The sequence below is a fragment of the Acinonyx jubatus genome, chromosome D2 (genome assembly GCF_027475565.1).
Source record: "Acinonyx jubatus isolate Ajub_Pintada_27869175 chromosome D2, VMU_Ajub_asm_v1.0, whole genome shotgun sequence".
NCBI lineage: Eukaryota > Metazoa > Chordata > Mammalia > Carnivora > Felidae > Acinonyx > Acinonyx jubatus.
In genome coordinates, this window is record NC_069393.1 from 66128081 (window position 1) to 66154907 (window position 26827).

Here is a 26827-nt window from a genome sequence, read left to right on the forward strand (position 1 = left end):
CTCCTCCTACATTTCTAGGGGGTCTGGAACATTCTGGGCATCGGGTAGGGGGCTACAGGGGACAAGGGGGATCACACTGCAGGAGAGACCCCCTGGCTCTGACCTTTAGGGAGCCCTCAGGTGAACAAAGAAACAAAAGAGGTTTAAAGAGGAAAGAGGAAGTGGGCAGGCTGGATGAATAAGATTCTTGTTTTGAAATTATTTTAACAAGTTCTTTTCTGATTACACAGTAAAACATACTCACTATAGGAAATTTGGAAAACATTGAACAAATGTAAAAATAAAAGTCACGAGGTGACACAGCTAAGAGCCAGGATGGTACCTGGCACACAGAAAGCACCTAATAATTGTTGAGTACAGAATGAGAGCAACAAAAGAGGTAAGGTTAAAACTGTGCCAGAGGATACAGGGAGAAAGGGAAGCCATTAAATTTCCAAAAGAGAACATTCTTCTGGACAGGAAGACAGTGGCGCTCCCCACCCCTGCCCCCAGAGCAAAGCAGGGCCTCAAGGGTTTTATGAGCAAGCCTTGGGGTCAATACCAAACACTGCCTGGGGCCCAGGAAGGGCTCAGGGCCCAAAGGTCCCCCGGTGAGTGACAACCTCACAGCAGTTGCTATGGTGATGTGGGTGGAAGGCAGAGGCTGAGAGGTCAGCAGGCGGCAGGAGAAGAGGAAGTCCAGAGGGTGAGTTTACAAGTCTTTCAAGAAGTTTAGCAGCAAAAGGAACGAGAGGAGTCCCAGCTCAGGGAGAAGGTTGTAGGGAAGAGGGAAAGAAAGGTTTTGTTTTGTTTGGGTTGGGTTGGAAGGTATTTCAACACATTTATAGGCTGAGGAGAAGAAATCAACAGAAGTGATCAAAGAGAGGAAGTGATGAAAGATGTACTCCACTTCTGTAGACTTCAGCTTCCTCATTTGAAAAATCAGAATGTGGATAAGGGATCTCTGAGGCCCTGCTTGCTTTTCAGTTCCCTGATTCATCCATCCATCCATCCATCCATCTTCCTTTAACACACATTGTAGACCTTGCCCTGGGCTTGGTGGGGGGAGGGGCAGAGGACGGGTGCAGGGAGGCCCTGGAGGGAAGTAGAAGCAAGGTCCCTCTCTCCAGGGTCCTGTGGTTGAATGGGAAGAACAGAGAAGACAATCAGGCAATGTAACTATATCACAAAGCAACTTCAAAACCCACACCCTTATAGTCCTTTGAATCAGTCTAGCACTTACCAAACCCCTGCCTCCCCCATCCCTGGTGTGTCTGCCCATCCCTCCGCCTTTGAGACCCTGCCATCCACTTACTGTTTCACTGAGTATCCCCCATACCCAGCAGTGTGCCGGATCCATGTAAGCAACTGGTGAAGTGGTATTTTCACGTCCACTTATTTAGTTACGTCCATTGATCCTGTGCCATGTGCCAGACATGAGGAGACAATAGTGAGCAAAAGAGATCCCTGATCTCCTTGAATTGGTTGGGGACCAAGACCATCAAATAGTTACACATGAACTTATAATTCCAGCTGTGATGGGAGAGAACAGGGCTTTTCCATGGGTAGGAAGATCAGAAAAGGCCTCTCTGAAGACGTAACTCGGGATCTGAAAGAACAGGTTGGTGTTCACTAGGTGAATCGCCTTCCAGGTGGGGACAAGGTCAGGACATAGCCTGCTGCAAAGGTAGTAAAGCATAGAGAGGGGGAGGGAAGGAGGGAAACAGAGAGGAGGGGAAGGGGTGGGGGAGGACAAGGGTCTGACAGAAAGGCAGTGTGGCTGGGTGTCCCTAGACCAGACAGGAAAGACAGCAGGGCCTTTATGTAGCCAAGGGAGGGAATGTTCTTTATCTGGGAGCAGTGGGAAGCCGTGCCGTGGTTTCAGCATGGAGACAACATGACGGGTTTGGGTTTCAAAGAATTGTCCCGGAAGAAGTTGCCAGTGAGAACACTTAGTGTGAGCCCATCACACATACTCTCTATTGGGGTGGGGATGGGGGCTGGCTTTCACCCTGTACTTTAAACCAGTCCGTAATATTTTTTAATAATGAGCCTGTTCTGCTTTGGTTATCAGGGAAAAGAAAATATTGAAACCGTAGAACAGCTTGGGGAAGGAGTGGATGCCTCAAGGCCACTGAGAAGGCCCTGCCACCCCAGGATGGTGTGAATTGTACCCGGACCAGACAGGCGGGGTGGGGAGGGGCTGGGCTTTGTTGCCGGCGTCAGCTGGCCTTGGTATCCACCGGACCTGACCGGCTTCTGCTCAGAGAGCTCATCCAGAGTGCTTGGGGAAACAGGCCCAAAGGGGGCTCAGTCTCTGCCTGGGGTGCCCGCCCTCCCAAGAGGCGTGAGGGGAGGAAGGAGGTGTGTAAGACCTGAGGAGGAGACCGCATCTCCTGAAGACCGGTCCCAACACCAAGGCAGCGGGAGCTGGCTCCAGCTAGCCCCGCCTCCCCCTCTGAACTAGCCTTGGAAATGGGGCTGCTCCCCAGAGACCCTTGTTCTCAACCTCCAGCAAGGACTCGGCCTACAGGGAGTGTTTTGTTGATGGTGCCCAGCAACCAGGGCTGCTGTTTCAGCAGGAGGTTGGAGCCCCAGGGAGGAATGCCCTGCCCAAGGAGTGCCCAGCTTCCATGGAGCAGAGGGCAAGCTGACAGAGCCCAGGTGGGGGTTCCCTTTGCTTCCTGCCCTTAATGCAGAATCCCTGAGAGCAGGCTGACCTGCTGAACAAGGTCAAGGGAAGGGGAAGGAGGAAATGAGAATTCTTCCCACCAGTTAGATCCTACTTTGCTATGTGATGTTTGAGAAGTCACCAGGAGCGCTCACCAAGTGTTGGGGAAGCGAGGGACCCCTGTGAGCGGTGGGGGGCAGTCAGGCTGCCCCGACAGTTTCACTGGCTGTGTGTGAAGGGGAGATGAGGCTTCCAGCAGCCTGGCTGGGACACTACGGGTTCATCCCCTCCTGGGAAGAGAGTAGGTGTCTTACTAAAGCCAAACTCTGTGGGGAGGAACACCTAGAAGGGCTGTTGGTTATCTCCAACCTGAAAGCTGCAGCCCAGATCTCAGACTGTGGAGGCTGAGGGAAGAAGAAGGACAGGGGAGGTTCTGTCGTCGGACAGATCTAATTTGACACCCTAATCTGCCTCGGTTTCCTCACCTGGGAAAAGGGAATGACAACTGCCTCCATCTCATGGCATGGTGACCGGGGCTGACCAGGATAGCTTGGTAAAGGGCGCCTGGCACACAGCTCCCCTCCCCGCCTCCATACTTGCACCTGCATTCTCCCGTGTGTCCTCAGACCCAGGTTATGACCTGGTGGCCAGGGGGAGGCCTTGCACAGGCCACTTCCTCTCTAGGTTTCAGTTTCTTCAGTTTATGAAACTGGGAGCTCTGTGGAAAGACCAAAGACAGGACGGGTCGTCCTTTCTGACCTGCAAGTCGTTTTTGCCTCATTGGAGGTACAGGGACGATACGGGCTCAGGCGTGGGCTGTGTCCAGATGCCCCCTAAATCCCAAATGGCTGATGCCCTTTTGTTTTCCACAAGAACTGATAGCAAAGGAGGATTTGATGATTTCAGCCACACAGAGGAGACACTCCAATTGTCTCAGCCTGGCTCAGATTAGACGTTCTCTGGAAAAGTGGTGGGTTGGTGGAGGGAGGTGAGGTGGGAGATAAGGAAGCTGGAGAGAGTCATCACGCAGGTGGGTAAGGAAAGCACCAATGAATCATTCCTGAACTGTTTTCATCTGCACTCTGTAGAAACCTACCTTGTAGGACTCTGGTCTAAAAATACTAGCACAAGGGGTGTCTTTGTGGCTCAGTCGGTTAAGCATCCAACCAACCGAAGCATCCAAGTTGGTTTCGGTCATGATCTCATGGTTTTGTGAGTTTGATCCCCACATCAGGCTTTGTACTGACCGCACAGAGCCTACTTGGGATTCTCTCCCTCCCCCTCTCTCTCTGACCCTCCCCTGTTCACACTGTCTCTGTGTGTCTCAAAAAGTAATTAATTAATTAATTAAAAAAATAAAAATACTAGCACAAATACAGAAAGATATACCTAAGAGCATGCTCATTACAAGATTGCTTGTCTTGGTAAAAATGGGAAGCAACCCCCCCCCCCCCCACTGCCAAAAATACACAGCATTCTGGCAAAGCTACCTAGATCAGCCTGGAAAGTGTTCCATGATACGGTATTATGTGAGAAAGCAAGTAACAGAATTGAATGTATGGTGGGATCTCAATTTTATTACTGTACAGGCCTTGTAATATATACACGAGTATAGTTTATGAACCAATTCTACACACACACACAGACACACACACACACACACACACATCTTAAAGAACAGAAAAGAAAATCCTAGAGTACACAGTAAACTGTTAACAGCAGCCACCCCCAGGGTGGAAAAAAGATATTTAATTTTTATGTGATACACTTTTTCACAGCGCTGTTTGAATCTCTTAAAATTAGCACGTATTAGATCTGATATAACACCGTCCCCTCAATAAACAAGAAAGGAACCGGAGAGGGTCGGATGGCCAAACTTCTCCTAGGAGCGAGCAGAGGAATGAGACTACAGGAGTGAGGCCCACGTTGCGGAGTGCTGCTCCAACAGTGAAGTGGGGTCCATGAAAACGGGGCGGCGGGGGGGGAGACAATTCCTCTCCCCGGTGACCAAGTATCCTACACCTCTCTCCCCCAGCACCTGGCTAGGGCCCCACATAGCACTCAGGGACTGTACTCCTTGGAGAAGCCCCTCAGCTCTCAGGGAGACAAGGTGCATGACCATTAACCATTCTGCAAGTCCTGGGGAGCAGTCCTGGGAAACAGCTGAAGCATGCTGTTTCTTCATTCTGGGATCCCCACTAAAGGAGCCCCTGCTAATAACCAACCTGGTAGCAGTAATAATGCTCACCATTTGGTAGGCTTTCCATGTGCTCAGTAGCTGTATGGCAAGTATCGTCTCGTTTTATCCCAGTCAGGTTCCTCTAAAGTGGGCAGTTCCAACTTTTATTTCCATTTTATGAATAAAGAGACTGAAACTCAGAGGGGAGGTATGACTTACTGAAGGTCTCATAGCCATAGAGGGCAAATGCTGAGTCCAAAGTGAGTTCGGGCTCTGACGCGGAAACGTACCTCAAAGCCACCATTCAGTGATGTCTTAGTGATGCGCAAGGCAAGTAAGTGGACCCCGGTGGCTTTTTGGGACTGTGTCTTCTTCATAAAGTCACCATTATCTTGACTGCAGATGAGTCACAAGAATCTGGGGTTGGATTGGTGATTGATGTCAGTGGCTAGGGTCAGCTGAGGCAAATTATCCCTAGGCTGTGATGCCTGACACTGCCCATGAGCTGGTTATGACCCAAATTTAAAGAAAAGGTGGGAGAAAAAGAATCTTTGTCCACTCCATGGCTCAGCTAGCCCTTGTGTTTACATGGTTATAAAAGGTCAACTATGAATAATGACATAAACCAAAATTGCCGTTTATTACTCTATTGGGAAGACAGAGGTAAGAGAGAGGAGATGATGCATGAAGGAGATGAAAGAACTCGTCTCCCCAGGCAAGAAATCAAAAAATTTTCCCCAAGCCCCAAAAGTCAGGAAGAAACTATGTGAGGTGTTATTGAGAGACAGAAAAACAGATGACCCACAGAATTAGTTTTAAGCATTGAAGGTGGCTAATGCCAGAGATGGATCAAAGCTGCAGTTTTTCATGACTGTGTAGAAACCTTTGACTCTCATTATATTCTTGGGTCACTTTGATTCTTAAAAATAATAATAATAATAATAATGTTAATGAGGAAAAAAAGAAAAAAGAAATTAAATAAAATCCAAAGGAGAAGCCAGAAGGACAATTCTGGCCCCAGATGGGGTGGGACAGAGAGGAATGGGCTTGGGTCAGAGAACAGGGGTCTGGGAGACAGGGTCTCCCTTGTCAGTGGAGCAAAGGAAAGGTGAGGGAATGAATGGCACTGGCAGGGAGATTGTGAGAATGGATGCTTCACGTGGAACAGGTAAGGATTTGGGAAGGGAAGAGGGTTAAAAAAAAGAAGAAGAAGAACCAAGGAAACAAAGAAAAGAAAGTCTGGTCATTCCACAGACAAAGTCATGCACCTCTGAACTCTCCTGCCCTTTGTTGGGAGGGAAATGACCAAATGGGCCTTTTGGTCGCACAAATGTAAAACACACCAGTGGTCTTCCCCCCAAACAGGGACATTTCCACCATGAAGCCAGTGTGTCATTGAGCGATATGAATATGAATTGTTGGACTCAGACATCAATGGTTAGGCCCACACATTGGACTCTGGGGATGTTGCAGCCTGAGGCACTGAGGATGTGAATGTGGCCCCAGGAGATTCTGAGAACAAGGGGACTATATACATAGGTATCAAAGGTGTCAGGATAGTGTGTGCTCTTCCAGACTCCTGAGGACTGAACACCCACAGACCCAGAAGAAATCCAGGTAGGAGGAATCAACAGGCCTCAGTCAGGGCTGTGTCCCTCTGGAAAGACAGCTCCCCTGCCCCTGAGGGAACCAGGCAAGCCCAGAGCTTGCGCCCAGAGAGGCCAAGGCCTCCAGACTGGCCTACCAGGTCCCTCCTCCAGAATTGTACTTCCTTCTCCAGGAAGCATTTTCTGATGAGCTCACTAACTCACACTTTGCCCTGACGTAACTGACTTCTTAGTGTTCTCACCTCCAGATGTGGGGTGTGCAGAGAACAGCTCAGCCCGTTTCTAAGAGGTTAGGTGCATGAAACAGTGGGAGAAAGCCCAGCCCTTAGCATCTGAGACCTGGGTTTGAGTCTCAGCTTTCCCACATTTCCACATGCTGGCTGCGTGGACTTCTTGATGTTATATTTTCCCTGGGAAAATTAAGATTGACAAACTCACTTCCTGGAGTTGTGAGGCTTCAAGCTCCTGACATGGGTTGAGCAATGGCCCCGAGTGGAGCTGGGAAAATGACTGAGACCCAGGGGCTGAGAACGGTTGGAGTGAGGTGGGTGTGGGTAGCCCCCTCGGCGAACGCTACAGGAGTGATTCCTGCCAAGGCAAGGAGTTGGACCGGACGTCCTCAGATGTCCAGGTCAAGCTCACGTCACTCTTGCCTCAGGGACTCTGAGGGCCTCTGGCTGCAGTGTCTCCCACAATCCTCTCCATGCTGGAGAAGAGCCTGGTGCTGGTCCGGACTTCCATGAGAGGCTGGCTCCAGGCAGCTGCCCCTGCAGCCCTCTAGGAAACAAAATTCTGACCATTGGGTTCTCTCCGGATGGAGAAACAGGCCTGTTGGCAGTCCTGTTTCAGATGAGCCTTTGAACTCTTTCTCTCCCTGTCTGTGTCTGTGTCTCTGTCTCTCTCTCCCTCTTTCTCTCTGTGGATTCAGATGGCACATGCTTCCTCCTATGCATGTTCTGTATCTTCTTTGGATGCCCCTATGTCTTGTGGCTATGCCACTGGGGTCTCCAGCCAAAGTATATCGTTGTACACATGGCTCCCACCCTCTGATTCTGACTTCCTCTATCCCAACGGTCTCACCAACACCCTTTCCCGTCTTCCATTTTCTTCTATCTTCACAACAAGCCTGAGACAAATGTCAGGGAGGGACAATTATTTCCATTTCCACTGGCCATTTCCCAGTGCTCATCAAGTAAAGAGGCCTTGGTGGACCTTTCCTGTGTCATCTTTCCCTCATGCACCTTACACTGGGACCCAACAGACCACCCACTGTGCCACATAGTAATGTGTTTCCCGACCTCAGTGATTTCACTCACGTTGTATTCTCCGCCTGGTATTTCCCCCTCCTTCTTTGAATATCAGAATTGAATTCATCTACCAAGATCCAGCTCTAAGGCCGCCACCTCCTTTGGGGCCTCTGCCCAGCACTCCCCAATGGGCTTCAACTGCTTCTTTCTCTGCACGTGCTAAGCACTTTGTATTTACCTCCCTTGGCACGCTGATTTCATTTTGCTTGGAGCTGCTGGTGGTTTGTACAAGTTAGTCTCTCCCAGGGTCTGTGAGCAACCTGAGAGTCAGAACTCCAATTTAGGTCTCGTTGCTCTGTGACCTTGAAAAGTCCCTTGACCTTTTATGGTCTGTAAATTAGGGATGACACCAGTTTATCCTGGTGGGGGTGAGGATTAATCAAGTCGTGCAGCCCGGTGCCCCCAGGGCCCGCTTGGAGAATGTTGGGGTATGGTAATGCAAGTTAGTCAGAGCCAGGTGGGGCCGGGCCCCCAGCCACTATTCACCTACTTCCTTCCCCAAAATGCATCAACCAACCTGGGGTGGAGGTGGGGGTAAGATTGCCGTGGTGCTTAAAGGCAGCTGCACATTGAAATCCCCAGTGACCTGTTCCATTAGAATCCCTTGGGGAGCCTGCTGGAAATGCAGAGCACAGGGCCTCACCCCAGACCTTCTAATCAGATTTCTAGAGCTGGGGCCCAGGAACCTGTGTTTTTAACAAGCTTCCCAGGAGCCTCAGACGCAACCGTTCTAGTCACGCTGGGCCATAGTAAACATGGAGGGCAGCAGGGGTGAGGACATGATGCCCACAGCTTTCTCTTTGCTCAGATGATAGTGGAAGTGGATTTGGAGACTAAGGTGCCAACAGCTAGAGCCCCCGCCCAGGGCCGGATATGGTGGTGGTGATCCTCAGTCAGACGCGGTTACCGGATTCACCTCTGTCTCCCCAGCCAGTCAGCAAAGTACCTGGCCCAGCCTGGGAGCTCGGCAAATATTTGTTGAACCAACTGAACTTCCCGGGAGCCAGCTCTGGCAGGAGACGGAGGTCCTGGTCTCCTGGGCTCGACCCCAGCCCCTGTGCTTCCCCAGGGCCTGGCTGTCTCCCCATAAATCCAATGGCAGGCTGCCGACTGGCTCCACTGGGGAGGGCGTATATGGGGTGGGCAGATGGGGGTGGGCAGAGGGGGAAACTTTGGTCCTCAGCCCAGTTTGCCATTCCTCAAGGAAGGGAATATGAGGGTACAGAGGTAAATGTCTGGGGACACGCTTCCCCCTCCCACCCCCCGCCCCCAGCAAAGAGTAGTAGGAATGGAAACCAGTCAGCAAGAATTTACTGAGGTGAGACCATGCCCTTGGATTTAGAGCTCACCCAGGGCCTCTAGGTTCCAGCTGCACATGAGAATATCTGAAGAAGCTTAACAAAATAGTTTTAATGTTTATTTATTTTTGAGAGAGAGAGAGAAAACAAGCAGGGGAGGGGCAGAGAGAGAGGGAGACGTGGAATCTGAAGCAGGCTCCAGGCTCTGAGCTGTCAGCACAGAGCCCAACCTGGGGTTTGAACTCACGAGCTGTGAGATCATGACCTGAGCTGAAGTCGGAGGCTTAACTGACTGAGCCACCCAGGTGCCCCAGAACATCTGAAGAAGTTTAAAACTACCCATATGCGTGGTCTCACCTGAGATCCAAAGAATCAAAATCTCTGGAGGGGTGCCTGGGCATCAATATTTCTGTAAAGCAATTCTGTTGTGTGGCTGGAAGTGAAAGACTGCTGGGCTGACCCGTCCTTTCCTCTCTTTTCTCCTCCCAGCACTTGCATCTGGCATGACCCAGACACTTGTAATAATGGCTGCAAATCACAATTAGTGAGCCCCTTGTGTGTGCCAGGCACCACAGTGGTTACTGTATACCTAGCAGGGATCGTGCTAGACTTGGCCCCTGCCCTCATAGGGCCTCAGCCTCTGAAGATTGGCAGGGATGAAGGGAGGCTTTCTGAAGGACATGGAGGCTATACAAAGGTCTGATGGACGATAGGACAGGTAGGGGTTAGCCAGGAAGGGCAGGGTGGCAGGAAGGAGGCGGCCAGGGGGGACAGCACATGCAAAGCCCTGAAGCAAGAAAGAGCTTGGCTCATCGAAGGAGTGAAGGAAGTTCAGGTCCACTGTACGGTGGATGGAGGGATTCCCATGGGAGGAAGTAGAAGCGGGAGAGGCAGACAGGCCTAGATCGTAAAGAAGTTTGTAAGCCACGTTAAGGAAGCCAATTTTGATCCTAAAAATAAGAAGCCAGTGACGGATCTGTAAGATGGGAGGGGAGAGGTTGATATGCACAGATTCATGTTTTGTGTGCTGCTGGGGCAGAATGCACTGGAGATGGAGGCCATGAGGCAGGACGGCCAATGAGCAGCTGACATGGCCGCTGGGAGGGAGAGGACAGCTGCCTGGATGCGGGCAGTGGTAGCCATGGAAGGAGGTGAACAAAGTCAAGAGCTACAAAGGAGGTGGCATGAACGGGGCTTAGTGATTGATGGGACAAGGGCAAGAAGGAGTGCCCGGGATGATGCTTAGGTTTCTGGTTTACCAGCTGGGTGGATGGGCTACCATGTCTTGAGCTGTAGAACCAGGTAGAATTGCAGGTTAGAGAGGGGAGATGATGGGTCTAGTTTGAAGCCTGCTGAGTTTGAGGATCAAAATTGTTCTGGCAACAACTGTTCCTCTCCCAACAGGCAGAGGAAGGTAACCAGGTAGGCATGGAGGGATAGGACTGAGATGTCCAGAGACCATGGTCTAGGTTTCCCTTCAGCACGACTCCCCTTGTGACATTGGACAACCCCTCGCCTTCTCGGGGGCCCTCTTGTAATAGAAGGGATTGGTCTTCTGTGTTTGACACCACTGGGGCCTTAGAGACCCCTCCCCGCCAGCAGTGCTCCTGGGATTGCGTGTCAACACCTCTCGGGGGAAAGGGCTGTTGTTCTTGGTCCTCACATCCAGGATGTTCACCAGGAAGGGGGCCTGTGCCCGAGGGAGTTGGTGAAGTGCAAACAACTTGGAGTTGGCCACAGCGCCCCGTTCCTCCAGCAGAGCCTCCCTCCAGGAGGGCGGCTCCAGCAGATCCCCAGGCAACCTCACCTGAGCCCCAGGAGGCCCGGAGTGGAGCCCAGGTGCCAGGGCTGCTAAGTGCAGGGCCCAGCCAAGTCCTGTTCCTGCTCCTTCAAACACTCGGGCCTTCCCTCCCCCTCATTTCACCCTCCCGCATGCCCCAGCGTTTCAACTGCCAGACTTAGGGGGTAAAAAAGGGACACCCATCGAAATTTGAATTTCAGACAAATACAAATACTTTTTAATAGAAGTATGCCTAGGCGTGCCTGGGTGGCTCCGTTGGCTAAACATCCGACTTTGGCTCACGCCATGATCTCGCGGTCTGTGAGTTCAAGTCCCGAGTCAGGCTCTGTGCGAACAGCTCAAGCCTGGAGACTGCTTCGGATTCTGTCTCCCTCTGCCCCTCCGCCGCCCACACTCTGTCTCTCTCTCAAAAATAAATAAACATGAAAAAAAAATTTTTTTAAAGGAGAGCCTGGGTGGCTCACTTGGTTAAGCATCAGACTTTAGCTCGGGTCATGATCTCGCATTTTGTGAGTTCGAGCCCGGCGTCGGGCTCTGTGCTAACAGCTCAAGCCTGGAGCCTGCTTCTTGTTCTGTGTCTCCCTCTCTCTCTGCCCCTCCCCTGCTTGCACTCTGTCTCTCTCTCAAAAGTAAATACACGTTAAAAAAATTTTTTTAATTAAAAAATAGAAGTATGCTTGGGCAATATTTAGGACTTTTTTTATATTGGGATATAAATTTGGTATTTATGTAAAATTCAAATTTAACTGGGCATCTGTATTTTACCTGGGAATCCTACCCAAAGACTCCAGGAGCCAGCCCATAATCCCTAAAGAGGAAGAAACAGTTCCCCCAGTCCCTGCCGTCCCTCCCCCTCCCCTGCCTTACTTGCTCTCACTAGAGGCCCGTGAGAACTTGTCATTCCCCAGATCCTTGGCCCCACCAGATGTTAGGTCCTGGCTTTGGAGCCAGGGGTATCTTTAGAAAGGTGTCGCATCTAATTAACCTAATAAGTAGGTTGTAAGCTCTGACCGGAACCGGCGGAGGATTCACCGTGACAGATGGGGAGGAGTGGGTCGTGCCTGCTGCAGGCGTGCTGGCTGTGGCCTGCGGAAGGGCTAATAGGAGGCCTTGACTTCACATCAGATACAGGGCAAGCAGCAGTCACACCAACACCATATTAACAGTGATAATAACTGCTATTTATGGAGCCCTTACTGTGTGCCAAGCTCTGAGCAAGCATTATCTCACCGAATTCTCACATCAACTCAGAAGGCAAAAACTATTATTATCCCCATTTAACAGACAACAACATGACAAAACTGAGGCCCTCAGAGGGTGAGTAAGCTCTTCTAGTTCACACAGCTAGAAAAGGGTAGGGATGAAGGTTTGAACCCAGCCATTTGGACTCTGGAGCCCCCACTGGTTCCTTTCCCCCGCACCTCCCCCCCCGCCTCCTAATTTCTAAGCCATTTGGTGGATGACATGTATACAGTGGGATGGAAGGAAATTCATTCATTCATTCTACCAACTGTGAATCATTTACTGAGTTTGAGACGTACCTCCCTCCACTGGCCTCAGGGAAGTGGCAGTCTGGTGGGAGAAACAGATGTCAGTAAGTGAGTGTCAAATAAATGAAACAAAAAATATTCAGTGAAATAGCATAATTGCTTTGATATGGTGTTGCTGTCAGGGAAGGCAGTGGGAGAAGGGCAGTCAAAAGCCTGGGCCCCAGAGCCAGGCTGCTTGAGCGCAAAGCCTCCCGTCACTGGGTGTGTGTGCCTTTTTGGGTAGGTTATTTTGCTTCTCCGTGCCTCAGTTTCCCTATATGCAAAATGGAAATAATGCCACCCATCTCACAACGTTGTAAAGAGTCAGTGAATTGATATTTGAAAAGTACTTAGATAGGGCTTAGCACATAGCAAGCACTTTATTCAACAAACACCTACTGTGTGCCTGCAATGTGCCAAACACATGGGTGAGCAAAATAGATAAAGATACCTGTCTTTGTAGTTTATATCGTTGCTTACATTCTAATGGCAGGTATTGTCATTTTTAAGTGAACTATTATTGTGTAAATAATGTTAACTGTTAGTGGTTTTAAGTTGATATTTTTAAATGATCTGTTAAATCATTATTTTGAAAACTTTTTAAAAAACATTTATTTATTTTTGAGAGACAGAGACAGAGAGAGGGAGATACAGAATCTGAAGTAGGGTCCAGGCTCTGAGCTGTCAGCACAGAGCTCAATGCGGGGCTCAAAACCCACAAACCATGAGATCATGACCTGAGCTAAAGTTGGATGCTTAACTGAGCCACCCAGGTGGACCCTGATATATTTTTTCAGTTTATTTATTTTGAGAGAGACAGAGAGAGAGCACAAGTCACGGAGGAGCAGGGGGGGCAGGTACAGAGGATCGGAAGCGGGCTCCGTGCTGCCTGCAATCGGGGCTCAAACGCGCAAACCACAAGATCATGACCTGAGCCGAAGTCAGACGCTTAACCGACTGAGCCACCCAGGCGTCCCAAACCAGGTAGAAATTTAGTTCTCTGAGTTGGTACAGACATTTCATATGGTTTCAGAGATGGATGGGTGACTTTATTTCAAACCCCACTGGGTCTGGGGTTGAGGCTACTGATAACCTGCCAGCTTCAAGGCAGGTTGAAAAGCTGGAGATCAGCTGGGCCTGCCAGCACCTAAGTCTGCCGGCAGCTGCTGGGTGGGCAGAAAAGCAGGGGGCTGGAGGGGAGGGGTGGTCCGTCCCACTGGGGCTGGAGGATGAGAACTGGGCTTTTTCTGAGAATCTCTTGTGATACTCTGGTCTGAGAAGAAAGCCTGGCCCCAAGTAGGTGGCTAAGTTCATAAAAGCTAATGGGTAAGGTGAACGTGGCATTGAGGCGGGGGGGGGGGGCAGGGGGGTGGAATCAGCCACTGCTCCTGGCACTTCTGACTGATTGCTAAAAACAGGGTTCTGGACACGGACCCATGACACTCCAGGGCCGCACAGCCTTCTAGGAACTCCCACCCCAAGCGTGGCCTCCTGCCCTGGCCCCTGGGCCTGGTACACACCTGCTCAGGGGAATGACTTGTGATTTGTCACCTGTCCGGCCGCCTGCCTGCTCCAGGGGGTGGGGAGGGCGCCGGAAGCCCTGTGGGAAAGGTGAAGCTGTCGGGAGGATTCCAAGGGGGCAGAGGGGGAGAGGCAGGTGTGCCCAGGGAGCGCCAAGAACAGGTGCTGCCTTCTCACGTTCTCATTGTTCCAAGAGAAGCAGCCTCTGGCTGAGAGCAGAGTGTCACATGTGCAGCCCGTGACCACCTCCCCCAGCCCATGTGCAGGGTGTGGGGGCTTGGGGCACTGCAGGGTGTTTGGTTTGCAGCCAGTGAGGGCCAGGGAGGCCCCTAGGACTATTTTTGTTTGGAAACACACAATTTAAACTTAGGCTAATGGAAGGCTTCTGGTTTAGGACAAGGGGGCCTTCTGGCCACTGGTAGCTGGTGATTGCACATGTGTAGATATGGTCATGCGCCGCACCCAGGGGGCCACATCTGCTTTATGCGTCAGGGTGTCCGTGTCTGTGCCCCCATCTCTGGGTGGATCTGCCTGTGCGTGTCTGGGTGCCTGCCGTATGTGAGTCCACATACATACACGAGAACGGCTTGTATGTTGACTTGCGGTGGGCAGGAAGGAACTCTACCAAGCAAGTCAGAAAACGTGAATTCTCTGGCGTCTCCTCCCAGCTGGGCCTCCCTCGGAGCGGGCCCTTGGGGTCTGTCCCTTTGGTCAAGCTACATTGGCCGGTGCCGGTGACCCTGGGCGTGTTGGAGTCCCGGTGCCATGGCCTGCAGTGGGAGAGGATCTGGGGCTCAGGGAGCCTCCGAGCATTGGCAGCAGGGTCATGGGATTCACCCCATGACTGGCTAATTGGTCCCTTAGCACCAAGGTCAGGCATCATCATCCTGGCACTTCTGCCCCTGCTGCTGCCACACCCTCTGCCAGACTGCACTGGGGACAGGAAGAGAAGCTCTGTCAGCCCAGGGACCCACCCAACCACCAGCCAAGCCAAGGAATAAATCAGTATTCAGTGCTCAGCCTGGCCCCGTGGCCTTGGCCTGCTCTGGCCACTTCCTGTTGGAGGCAGCCCTCATGCTCCCTGATCTCACAGTGAGAACATGTTGTTTCTGGAGAAGCTGCCCAGCGTGGCTATTAGCAGGAAGTCAAAGGTGGTGGCCATCCTTGAATCTGGTCAGCAAACAGTGTCTGCAAAACAAACATAAAACTCCATGCCACCCTCCCATCTCTGCTCAGACTTCCTTGTTCTTCATCCCTCCCTCTCCTTCCCACTGGTCATCCTTTTGTGGAAACCCTAGTGCAATGCTGTCCAGTGGAACTTTCTGCATCGAGGCAAATATTTTCTATCTGTGCTCTCCAATCTGGTAGCTACCAGCCACACGTGGCTATCGAGTGCTCGAAATGGGGCTAGTGTGATTCAGGAACTGGGTTTTTAATTTTATTTACTTTGGGATGGCACAGCTCTAGGGAACCAATTCCAACCGAAGGGGCTAAAAATGACATCCTCCAGATGCATGCTTGAATCTATGCTAGTGGTAAAGTTCTTCCATGTCCGTGGGTACCCATGAACCTCACAGCAACTCTGCCAGGCCAGGGCAGGAACTGCTAGCCCCACTGCACAGAGGGTCAAGTGACATGCCCAAGGTCTCCCAGCCAGCAGGCAGAGGGGCGGGCTGGAGCCCAGGTCTCCTAATTCTGAAAGGGAGGCTTGCTCCATCACTGGCCTCATCCCAGCAGATCTGCAACATGGCACTGACAGTTCAGCCACAAACAATGACTTATGCTGGAATCGCAGACCCAGCCTTGACCTGTGGAGAAGAGGCTGAAGGGGTGGTGTATGGAGGGGTCATTGGAACCTAAAATTTCTCCCTTCATTTGTAGATAAAGAGAGAGGAATATGGATATGTATGGGGGCCACTTATATGCCAGGCTCTGTGTAAGGCTCTTTACAAATGCTATCTCATTTACTTTTACAAGGTCAGGTGTTATTCTCCCCATTTTACAGATAAGGAGACAGAGGCTCAGAGGCGTGGCTTGACTTGTCCAAGATCATACAACAAACAAGTGGCAGAGCTGGGTTTTGAACCAGGCACTTGGGCTCTAAAGGTTTCTCTTCTGCCAGGCCCTGGCTCTGGATGAAGGCCTGACGTAGAAGAAGCTGCTGGTGGGGATCAGACAGCTCTCTGAACTGCACCCTCACTATTTGCAGAACTCTTGCGGGTGGTGGGGGTGTGGTGGGGAGGGGATGGGGCTGGCGGTGGGGGGGGTGGAGAACCACAGGGAATCCCTTGGCCCTGGCCCCAGGGAACCTGCTGCCAGGGCTCAGGAAACCTACACAAGTGAGTCAATTACAAAGACTGAACAAAGAAGGGTGACTGGGATGGCCTGGGTGAGCCACTCCAATCCACGGGGACGAGGAGAAAAACATCTTTGTTGGTGATTCACACACATTTGATGCTTTTGTTCAGCACTTCCAAGGCCAGGTGCCTGACCAATTTCTGTTTCAAATATCTGTTGTAAGTCACAAAGCACCCCAGACTTCATGGCTTAGGACACCAGTCACTGATTTGTTCATGATGCTGCAGCCTGGGCAGGGCCTGGTGGAGACACCTTATCTCTGTTCTGCTAGGGTATCAGCTGGGCCACGTCTTCTACTCATCCTGACAGGGATCCTACGTGTGGTCCCATCCGGCCAGCTGGGGGGCCAGCCGAGGCCTGGGACGGACACCGGGATGACTGGGCTTCTCTCCCTTGCCATCAGGCTCACCTCCTCTCCACGCAGCCTCTCCAGCAGGAGCTGGGCTTCTTACCCGGAAGCTCAGGGCTCGTAGGAAGCTACCAGGCCTCACTGATGAAGGTCCGGTCTCACGGGGTGTTGTGAGGGCGTGGGGGCAGAGCATGTGTGCCCCACATATCCTGGGGTCTGGCTACCACGACCATTGGCTAGCCCTGAGGCTGCAGTGCCCAGAACCTGTCTCAGCCTCCACACCTGGACGAGTGATGAAGCCCTAATGCTCTGTGTGGGCGCCTTCTAGTTTTATCTTTCAAAGCTCATGCCCTTTACGCCCGGTCTCTACCTAACTGAACTGTCCTCTACCACATACCACGTGCCTCAGGGCCTCTCCAAGCTCTGCTCTCGGCCCAGAGGACCATTCCTCCTGTTGTCCATCTGGCCAATTCTCCACCAGCTCTCCTCCTCCCCAGGGCCCTTCTGGACCATCCCCACCCCCAGCGCTGGCTTTCTCTGTTTCTCCCCCAGTTGCTCAGAGGTGACCACGGCTCACCTGGATGGTAGAGGCAGGTGGGGCCCAGATGCTTATGGAGTGCTTCTTAGAGGCTGGAGAAAGCAGCCCCGTGGGGAAGTCTTCTCAGAGGCCTAGCCTTGACCCTGACAGTGGGTCCTGGTGATCAGACACAAGGGAGGCCAAACCCAACTCTGGAGCCGGCTCTGAAGCTCAAATCCCACTTACAGCCTAATTTTTCCGTGCCTCTGTTTTCTCGGCGGCACAATTAAGATACAATAGTACTTAGCCCCTAAGTGTTTGTAAAGGAGGAAATTACACGAAAGGCCCCTGTGTCCCATGCGTGGTGAACGCTCCTCAATTTCTGCTCTTACTGTTAATATGTGTTCCTTGTAGGCCAGACTGTGGGCGTCTGACTCCCTTGTGAGCTGGGACGGCACCTCAGCAGGACAGAACCAAGGCTGACTCCCTGTGACCTTCAGCCCACTCTGGTCTCCATCTCCCAGCCCTGGGAGGCCAGCTGGAGCCAGTGTGACCTGACACGCTCTTGCTAAGCACCCCATCCCCACCCCTCTCGTCAGTGCCTCTCTGCCTGGACCCCAGTCTGGGGATGTCAGCAGGAGGCCATGGTCCTCCAGCAGCCTGGGCTTTGGTACCCCACCGCCCTCACTGCATGTCACAGAGAAGGAAGAGTCTGACACTGAAGGCAAAGAGGCTACTGAAGAGAGTAGGGATCGCGCCCCTTTCCAAAATCTGGCTGGTGGCTCAGTGTTAAGCTCACACCATTTGTCACAGAGCCCCGAGACAAGTTTAGGGAGCATCAGTTGTGGAGTATTGGGGCTTCATCTAGTTAGAGAACCAGCCATTTTTGGTGTCCATTCTTTCCTTTATTCCACAGAGATTTCCTGAGCACGTACTATGTGCCAGGTGCTGTTCGAGACACTGAGGACACTGAGAGAACAGGACTAATAAAAGCGGACCCCAAGAGAAGGATGCCTATGCTTGTGAGTGGACAGCCCTTTTGTGGCCTTGAGTTCCGGGGGCCCTGTTTGGTCCCCACCCATGCCTGGCATAGGGGCCGAACAGAAACTCTGAACTCCGCAATCAGACTCCAGTCCTGGCTCTGCCTCTTACTCACTGAACAGCAAATTGGCTCAACTCTCTGAGCCTCACTTGCTCATCTGCAAAGTGGGAGTGCATTTGGGAGAGCCAAGGAAGCAACACCTGCCAAGGACCAGCCCTGTGGCAGATGCTTCCTAGCACAGGACAAATGGCCTCCATCCACCCTCTGCCATCCTCAGCCCACCCACAGCCCACCTGCTTGGGCTGGAATCTTGCCCTTCCTTCTGATTTCCCGGGGCTGCACGCGGTTTTGCGGACAATAGCCAAGTCACCTTCTGGACCTCGGAGGACGCTAAAGACCTTTCTTGTGAGCCATTTGCCCTCTGAGGCCGGGGTCACGGAGGTCTTACAACCTGAGATCAGAGAAAGAAGAGGGGGAGGTGACAGGGGCCATATATCAGGGGCCTGTCCCAGCTGTTAGCAGGGATTCCTTCCCAACCCAGGACAGATGGGTCCAGCCTTCCAGAGTCGGATCGATTGAGCACCTGGGGTGGGAGCCAACACTGAGGGTGAGGAATTCGTGTGACCCCGTCATCTCCTGTCAGGAGACTCCCACGCTCCTCTTCCTGCAGCCGGGAAACGAAGTGACAGGTCATTCTGAGAGGCAACTGCTGACAGGCCCTTCTGTAACATTTATTTAGAATTGGCGCCCCTGCCTCCTTCCGAAAGGGGCTGAGGGAATGCTCTGACTTTTGTGGAACGCCTACCAGCTAACCAGGCCTTGCTGCAGTCACATTATCATTGCACCCCCTCCAGAATCCCTGCTTTTACGATGAGGAAATTGAGGCTCAGAGAGGTGAAATAACCTGCTGCTGTCACCCAGCTGGTGTAAGGCCGGGGAGCACAAGAAACCTGGTTCCTCTATTTTTTAAATTCAGATATGACAGGACAGGGGGAAAAAACATAAAAATGAAAGGGCAGAGAGAGCAACTTTTCTTAACTTCTGGGAGAACCTTCTAAGAATAAGATATACAGGGGTGCCTGGGTGGCTCAGTCGGTTAAGTGTCTGACTTCAGCTTAGGTCATAATCTTGCAGTTTGTGGGTTTGAGACCCAAGCGGGCTTCTGTGCCGAAGGCTCGGAGCCTGGAGCCTGCTTTGGATTCTGTGTCTCCCTATCGCCCTGTACCTTCCCCGCTTGCACTCTGTCTCTCTCAAAAATAAAAAATAAGAAAAAAATTTTTAAATGTTTAAAAAAGAATAGGATATATAGAATGCATTTATAATGCTGATAAATGCGTTAAACCTTTTCTGGAGACATGGTTACAGAACCCTTAACAGCACAAACCTTTAGGAAGAGAAACTGGTTAATGGGGGAAGGAGGAATGAGAGAGTTTTACTTCTTGTTCTGTGTCTTTCTATAGCATTTAAACTCTTTGCTGTATGCATTTAAGAAGAAACAAGGGTCATCTGAGTAGCAAGGGTATGGGTCATTGAAAATTTTCTTCTTGATTCTTTCCTGAAATAAAGAAGAAATAGGGGCGCCTGGATGGCTCAGTCGGTTAAGCATCTGACTTTGGCTCAAGTCATGATCTCACGGTTCATGAGTTCAAGACCCGTGTCAGGGTCAGGCTCTGTGCTGACAGCTCAGAGCCTGGAGCCTCCTGCTTCAGGTTCTGTGTCTCCCTCTCTCTCTCCCCCTCTCCCACTTGCACTCTGTCTCTCTCAAAAATAAATAAACATTAAAAAAAAATTAAATAAAAATAAATAAAATCTTGTTTTTTTAGGTTTATTTATTTTGAGAGAGACAGAGCCAGTGTGAGTGGGGGGGGGGGGGGGTGGGCAGAGAGAGAGAGGGAGAGAGAGAATCCCAAGCAGGCTCTGCACTGTCAGTGCATGGGGTTTAAACTCACGAACCATGAGATCATGACCTAAGCCGAAATCAAGGGTTGAACGCTTAACCTACTCAGCCAGCCGGGTGCCCCAAAAATAAAATCTTAAAAAAAAAGAACTCTTTGTAGGGAGGATCGGAGGGAATAATTATAGTTAAAAGCCAGGTCAAACCAAGATTTTCACGACTGAGAGCAGGAAGCAGCTCTCTGATATCTGTATTGAAGCTGCTGTCATCAATAATTAAAAATGGAAAAACAAAAACCTAGGCTAATGTGGTTTCTGGAACCAAGCATTTCATTTTACTTTGGCCTTATAAGAGGCCTTGAACACAGTAATAGATGCTCAAAAAAAAAAAAAATCCATTGGTAAATGGATAATTTGCTTGTTGCGTTCACTGGGTCCTGAGCAGGTACCCCGTCAATACTCGTTCATGGAAACCAGTAATAAAATACCGTGGATCGCAGGCAGTATTCCTAGACCCCAGATACAACTCTAAATTAGGTGGGGGCAGGGGATGAGTGGTCAGCGTTGGGATGGGTTGCAAGACTGAGCTCCCCTCCCCGACAAAGGGCCTGGGTAACCGGGGGGACTGACCCCATCACCATCCAGTGTCTGGGAGTGGTGAGCACAGTCAAGGTCTTCCTGACCTGACTGCCATTTCAATGTAGTGCACAGAAGATGTGCACACTTCCCTAACCACCTACCCTCCAGCCTGAGGTCAGCCACACCTCCCCTTACTTCCCCTCAGCCCTCACCCACGTGCTCTTGTCCACAGACTGGATTGCCACACCTCTTGCGGAGTCCAAAAAGATGCTATCTTCTCAGTTCCTCGAGGGCAAAGGGCGAACATGTTGCAATTCTCACATACCTCTCATTCTAGCTGGGGAAACTGGCGAGACTGCACCAGTGAGGCAGGGAGGGTTTGGGGGCTTCCTGGAGGAGGTGGACAGGCCTAGACCCCTGGGGCCTTGCAAGCGGAGAAGGGAGGGCCCTAAGGACTGGCCCCTGCCTGCCCCTCCCGCTTCGTGATCTCCCCGTAGCCCTTCTCCCAAAGGCACACTGGCCTCCTCCTTCCTGTCCTAGAGGATGTGAGACCTCAGCTGATGGTCATTTTGCCACCCTGTGGGATGAAGAGCAGGGCCAGCCAGCATCAAGTGTGTGTTGAGCCGAAAACCTGATGGTGCCATCGAAATGACGGGTTCGGCCGTGTCTGACACCAGCTCAGTTCAGTCTGTCACCGGTCACAGCGGTTCCAATAAGAGTTTTCTGTCACTTGGAACCAGAAGAGTTCTGAGTGGAATGTCACCGTCCCATCGGTACCTCAGCGGTACCTCAGAGCATCATGTGCTCCGGATGGAGGCAACAGAGAGACGCCTCCCGGCGTCCCGGATGACCCGAAACCAGGATGACCCGGATGGCCAGGAACACCGGGCACCATCAACAGTCAGAGAGAAGTCTGGAGAGATGGTGGGCTTGCCCACGGTGGGCTGAGCTCTGGCAGGATGCCCAGATGGACATGCCCAGGAGACAGGGGAAGCAGTGTGGGTACATCTCTGGAGGGCATGGGAGCCTCTGATCCAGATACAGGAGGTGTGGCACGACCCGAGATCGTGCAGGGGTGGGCGTGGGGACAGGGTTGGAAAGAGGACAGAGGAGACAAAGGAGGCCAGAACCTGGGGATCAGGAATCTTAACTGCAGGGAAAGGAACAGTTAGGAACGAAGGGCAGTCAAGGCGTGGATGGGGGTGGGGGAGGGGAACTGCTGAGTCACTCTCTCCCTCAGTTTCTTTTTCTGTTAAATGGGTTCACAGTCTCTCTGTGTTGTGTTATGATGAGGATGGAGAAGGCATGGCAAGCCCTTCACTGAGATCCAGAGCTCAAGAAACATGAGCTGGCATCAGTCAAATGGGAGAATAGAGACAGAGCTCACGTGTGGGTATGGAAGGAGAGGCTTTCCGCAGACATGGCTCTCACAGCCTGTTGTGCTGGGCTGCCTCTCTCTGTCCACACCGCTGGGAACCCCTCCAGTAGGAGCCAAGACTCATTCCCTTTGCACCCAGAGCCCGGCACAGTGCAGGCCAGAGCGAGCATGGGGTGAGTGGTAGGGGAGTGAAGGGAGGGCTGGCCTGGGCTGACCTCTGCAGAGGAGGAGGGGGACAGAGGAGCCGTTGAATTGGTCTCCTGAGAAGTCACTATTGGCTGTTGGGCCTTACAACGTTGACCTCGCATCGGCAGCTGCTCCGTGTGTCCCTGCCCCTCCACAGGTCACTACCCACAATCACCTGCCCACCAGCAGGTGCAAGGAAATGGGAGGCGGGGCATATGAGGCTGCACCCCTCACTCAGTCTCCCAAGGGGCAGACCTGATGTTTCTGCGGCCCAGCTGGCAGGCAGCCGAGGCCTCTGCCTTTCTACTTGGTAAGGGCGCTTATCTCTGCCCCTGCCGGGATTTGGCACCGGGGCAGCCCAGCAGACGAACACTCCAAACAACAGCTGAGCTCATCTCCAGGAGCGCCTCTCACACACAGGGCCCCCTGTGGGGACACCAAGGACACTTCCCACAAAGCAGGTCTCTGGGGAAACTGCACCTTGATCACTCCCCCTGAGGCCTGAAGAGATTCCAGAGGGCTAATCTGATGTGGACTGGGGTGGAGAGGCCTTCAGGAACCCACTGCTCCAGAATCCTGACCTTGTACAACAACACCAGCCCTGAGGCCCCAAATTCCATCCTTGGGGTTTAATTCACTGGGGTGGGTGGTGAGTCCTCCCTTAAACTGAATATACCCCCAGGGTGGGATACACTCACAGTAGGGAAAAAAAAAACAAAAACAAAAACCCACAGCTGCTCCCACAGACAGAGGGAGAACTGGGACTTGCCAGAGGGCAGGATGCAGAAAGGGAAGGAGTGGAAAAGTACCTTAGAGAACCTTCTCCTCCTTCCAGCTTTGGGTCCAGACTGGGGGTTGGGGCTGAGCTCCCACCTGTCTGTCCTTCCCTGCACATTCACAGAGCGCTGACTCCATGCCAGTTGCTGGGCCGGGTGCCAGGGACACGGATTCGTTCAATCAAGTTCCTTGAGGGGAGGGTGGGGTAAGACCCTCTCTCTCAATATGCGAGAACCTCAGAGCCTGGAAGAGAGTAAAGGGAAGCTCAGAGGCTCTCTTACCTTTTGCTCCTCCTGCCCTTGCCTTTGCAGTCCTACTTTCTGTCTCAGAGCAGAGGAGAGGCACTGGCTGATGGGAGAAGCAGAGCTCTGGGCAAGATGGTCTCTTCTACAGACAATGACGTCTTCCAGTGCAAGCACCTTAGCCCCAACCCCTAAGAGCAGAAAACTCCTCCCCCCGTCCCTGCCCCCAAGCGATTCCCAGGGATACTGTCCTTTCTCCTCACCTCCACACAGGAGAGGGGACAAGCCTTTGTTCCCCACTGGAGCCCCGTTCAGATTCCAGGTGAACCCTAAAAGGCACAAGTAATGCCCTTTACTAGAGCAGTGGTTCTCAAAGTCTAGCAGGAGGATCCATCATATCAAATTACCTGGACACTCGTTAGAAAAGGAAATCTCAGGGATGCCTGGGTGGCTCAGTCGGTGAAGTGTCCAACTTTGGCTCAGGTCATGATCTCGCTGTTCCTGAGTTCAAGCCCTGCATCAGGCTCTGTGCTGAAAGCTCAGAGCCTGGACCCTGTTTCAGATTCTGCGTGTGTCTCTCTCTGCCCCTCCCCGCTTGCACGCCCTCTCTCTCTCTCTCTCTCAAAAATAAATAAACATTTAAAAAAAAAAAAAAGAAAAGAAAAGAAAAGAAAACTCAGACCCCACTTTAGGTGCAAGGTTGCTCCAGCAATCCACCTTAACAAGCCCCTTAGGTGAGTCTGATGCTACCAGTTTGAGAACCACTGGCCCGGAGGACAGTTAAGCTGGAATTTACTGGGGGCTGGGTATGGGTTGGGGAGAGGGGAAAAGCAAATCACAGTGGCCCAGATGGAAAAGGAGGTGGCCTTCTGTGAGGGAAGGAGTGAGATCAGTTTCAGGGATCTGGTTCTCCCTCCAGCTGGGGATTCTTCTAGCAGGCAGGGGCACAGGTGGGGAGCAGGTCCATGGTTTTCAAAAGCTTTTCAAAGGGGTCTGAAACCCCAACATATCAAGAGCCTTTCTTTGAAAAGCGGTTATCTTATTTAATACACAATCAACACATTGTTACTGAAAAAAGTCAAACCATACTAAAACATGGGGAGCACCAAAGACCCCTCCCCAGAAGCAGCCGTTGTTTTCTGTTTACCCTTTGGGAGCTCCCTGTACAGGTACGTTCATACGCCTAAGTACACAGTTGGGTGTTTTTACGTCAACAGGATAATGGTGGGTGTGTAATGCTTCAACTCCCCACCCCCTCCCGTGTCATAACACATCTTAGCCACCCCAGGTCTGGGCCTCTTGGCAACAGCATCTCCAGTGTGGTGGCTACTGGGGCAAGAGGAAAAATACACGTTCACACCACATCAGGCATCCCGCTTTTCCTGTGCCCTCCACGTCCCCCCAGTCATGCCTAGCCCCACCCCCCCCCCCCGGCCCCAGCATGCAAGGCATGTGCATGTGCACGTGTGTGCATACACGCACACACTGATACTGATCCAGTTTGAGGAAGCCCAGTGTGATAACCCCTGAACTCCCAAGCTTTAGGGTGCTGAGGAGTTGGGGCCTCCGTGGGCTCCGGGGAAGGCATGCTTCAGCCCTGAGAAGGCCCTCCCTGGAACCTGTGGGCAGACAGGCATCGGAAGGCTGTGTCACCACTGAAAGAGGGGTGTTTGTACACATATTTATCCTGGGGCGGGAGTCCAAAGCTTTCCCCCCAGATTCCCCAAAGCCTCGGAAACCCCGAAAAGGATCAAAAGTCACAACTGTAAGTTGGTTGTCTCTTGATGGGGAAGGACCTATTAGTAAAAATAATTCCTGCCTCTCTAGACTACTTTTTCTCTAAGTAGTGACTTAGAAGTAGTGACTGACCCCAGGGTCAGGTCTGGGAAAGCAGCAGCCTTCCCCTCTCTGCCAGCTTGGGCCTGGGCACAGGGAAGTGGCAAAGTGAGAGGGAGAAAAAGTTAAAGATGGGAGGGTGAGTGGGGGAGCACCCCTCGTGCGCTGGGTTGAACAGTGAGTGTCCTCCCTGGAACCCCAGGATGTGGCTTTATGTGGTCCTAAATAGGGTCATTACGGATGCAGTTGAGTAACTGGAGTAGGGTGGGCCCTTAATCCAATAACTGGTGTCCTTACAGAAGAGGACGAACACAGGGGCCAAGGAGGGGAGGACACCAAGTGAGCATGGAGGTGGGGGATTGCATGATGTATCTACAAGCCAGGAACCCCCAGGAGCCAGGAGAGAGGTGTGGAACAACGTTTCCCTTGGACATCAACCCTGCCCACCCTTCATTTGGGACTCCCCGGCCTCCAGAACTGTGAAAGAGTACATCTCTGTTGTTTGTGGTGCTTTGTTCTGACGGCCTTGGAAAACTAATACAGCAAAGATAGAGGTGGCAGAAAGCAGAACTCAACGACGGCTTCGGAGGAGACCCTGAAGCTCCCTCCCCAGACTGTCCAGCTGTCAACAACTAGAAGCACCCAGGGTCTTTGGGTCAACGAGTCTGCACTGTGTCCCACACCGGCTGGGGCTGTGCTCCCTCAGGTGTGCAGGCAGTTCTCAGCCTGGAGAGACCTCCCCTCATAAACAGCCAAACCAAACACATGTTCCCCTCCAGGCCCCCGAGTCACCTGCCACTTGGCAATGAGAGGACGTCAGCCCAGTTCTTGGCTGGCGGCACTGACAGGCGCCCATCTGCTCCGGAAGCGCCAGCCTGGATAAACACAGCCGGGCTCTGCCTCCCACGGGTGGACCAGCCGGGCCAGGCCGGCAGTGCGGAAGCCCTGGGTCTCAGGCCCCAGGCCCCCGGGGTCACTTTCCACCCCTACCTGGCCAGGCTGGCTGCCCCCAGGAGCAACAGCATCCCTGGAAAATGGGAGGAAAAGACACACAGGAAAGGAAAGCTCATTGCAGGACTCAGCCCACCTCCCGGGTCACTTCCTCGAATCCCTCCCTGCTGGGCCCAGGGTCACTGCCCCCTCCCATCCGCCCTCCCCTCACTCACGCCCACATCAAGCCATCTGCCACCCTGGCCCCCCCTGGCAGGCACCACAGCCTTGTGACTCAGCGCCCAGCCCTGAGGCTGCTCTGTGGGTGGCCACTCCGGAACCTTGGTGGGGAGGGAGGTAACTGGGAAGGGGGCCTGCGCTAGGGGTGGGGGTGGGGAGGGAGAAGACACGTGCAGACCCCCGGCGGCCTTTCCCAGAGCACCAAACCCTGACAGCACTGCCTTCATCCGGTTTTTTAAGCAGACCAACTCTCCAGCGGAGGTGTTGCCCAAAATGTAGCGGTCTCATTAGAAAGCACCTAATTCAGTTCCTGTTTTGCCTCCAGGGTCCACCACCTGTTCTACTGACCCTGACCCCAGGCCAGATTGGGACCCGTTTCTCTGGTGTATTCCCCCTTGACCCCTTCATGGACCACTCCCAATCCCTTCCTGCTCCTGAACAGCATATTGGTTCCCGCACACTCCTGAGTGGATACATTCCCAAGAAGGTATGAGACATTTCACGTCCACTTCCTGCAGACTTTGAGCAGAAGGGTTTGACTTCAAGTGCTTATCCCAAAGGACTAGCAGTAATGGCGAGATTGTAGGTGTCCTTCTGGGGAAAGGAGT

General features: G+C 52.3%; 1 long non-coding RNA gene across 1 annotated transcript; it reads right to left on the reverse strand.

Annotated features, from left to right (window-relative positions):
- Positions 1-14243: 14243 nt before the first annotated feature.
- Positions 14244-23304, reverse strand: LOC128312644 (uncharacterized). Its single transcript, XR_008292188.1, has 3 exons — positions 23004-23304; positions 18452-19407; positions 14244-15080 (listed from the first exon to the last, which is right to left on the reverse strand). It is a non-coding gene; the product is annotated as an uncharacterized LOC128312644 (long non-coding RNA).
- Between the last annotated feature and the right edge of the window lie 3523 nt (positions 23305-26827).